The 1,538-nt window shown below is 47.8% G+C and overlaps 1 protein-coding gene; it reads left to right on the forward strand.

The window, feature by feature from the left end:
* Positions 1 to 1,141: 1,141 nt before the first annotated feature.
* GSTUM_00010735001 (uncharacterized protein) overlaps positions 1,142 to 1,538 on the forward strand; it is a 2,576-nt gene continuing 2,179 nt past the window's right edge. The window contains exon 1 of the mRNA XM_002841484.2: positions 1,142 to 1,538. This exon is cut by the window's right edge and continues 370 nt beyond it.

A 1,538-nucleotide genomic window follows, 5' to 3' on the forward strand; every position in this document is an offset into this window, starting at 1 on the left:
GATACATGTAGGATAAAATGCGGCTAGGTAGTGACCCATTCATGCGGTGGATCCATCCGGGGGGGTTGTGTACAGTATAGTTAAGACAATTGCCCTTATCCTCAGCAGCTGCCTCAAGAATGCGATGCTCAGCAAAGCGAAGGAAATGAAGGTACTTTTTGTATGCACATACATTTTCCGACCCCCGTCCGTCTCATCATTTACCCCCTGACCCGAGTATGCTCAACCAAAGTCTCATATGGATACCATCCTCGATTCGGAAGAGTCTGTACATCGTGATGTATGGCAAGATACAATAATAACAATTTACGTATCTCGCGATATCCAACCTACTCAAGCGGGGGGCAGGGTGGGAGGGGGTGAACATGCAGTAGAGTACTGTACAGTACTCGAGTACAAAACTTAGAAACTCCCTTCTCCAGAAGTGCACACACGAGCACAGAGGAGGGAAATTTCGTCTTTGGCAGGATACACGTATGGAGAAGGGAGGGGGTAGGTAGGTTTGGAATCGGCCGATGGGATCGGGGGGGGTTTTGTGGAAAATTACTTACGGGAGGAGGAGTGGAGGGACCCCGGAGTGGGTAGATAGATATACGGTGGATATCATACTTGATTGTATGATATCGTGGAGGTTTTGGATGGCTTGAGGTGGTGCACAGTACTGTGCGAGTACTGTGGAGCAGAGCATGATAGATGAATTGTAAGTCAAGAACGGGTGGTTACAGATGTGGGGAGATATGTCAATCATTAGTAGGCTACCGGGGGAGTGGTTGAAGGGGGGAGGGACTTGAAGCTTGGGCTACTGTATATGTGCAGTATCATATCATACTGTGCTCTACTGGGGACTACTAAATTGTTACCCTTTATCGGCAGGTCAACTTGCTGCCGAATGATGATTGACAAAGGACTTACTGTATGGCATCTTACTCGTACCAGCGACTGACTCGTACTGTACGAGTAAGTCGCAACAGCCGAAAAGTAGTGGCGTCAATTCAAGCCGAACTTAAAATCTTATCTTTATCTTCCCTGCCTTGTGCACCGCCACAAAGCACCCTCCTTCACTGATCTGCCCTCGATCCGGTCGCTTGCGAGTTACAACCAGCTCTAGACCCAGAACCTAACCAGCAGCCAGACCTTCCCCACGAACCGCATTCCATAGAATTTGTACCCCTCACACATCAGTTCCTTTCCCACTCCCATCCCGCACTATTCATCCTTCCCCTTCCACTCCAACATCATCATCGACGGACAACAAACCATCGTCCATTTCTCGAAGCCTGCTTATCGTCAACTCACCATCACACGCCTCACTTCACCTTTACCTCCCCTCATCCGGGATCCCCTCCGCTTCCCCCCCCCACCTTCCGCTTATCTGAAACGACCCGCTCGAGTAAAGATCTTGTTGGCTGGCTCCTTGGGGAAAGACCTTTGCACAGTAACTTATCATCATCGTCAAAAAAAATAAAAGGATAGAAAATAATAAAAAATACATTCTAGACTTCATGATTTTAATATCTATAATACCCGTATAAGGTAAA

This window comes from Tuber melanosporum (assembly GCF_000151645.1).
Source record: "Tuber melanosporum whole genome shotgun sequence assembly, scaffold_74, strain Mel28".
Classification (NCBI taxonomy): Eukaryota; Fungi; Ascomycota; class Pezizomycetes; order Pezizales; family Tuberaceae; genus Tuber; species Tuber melanosporum.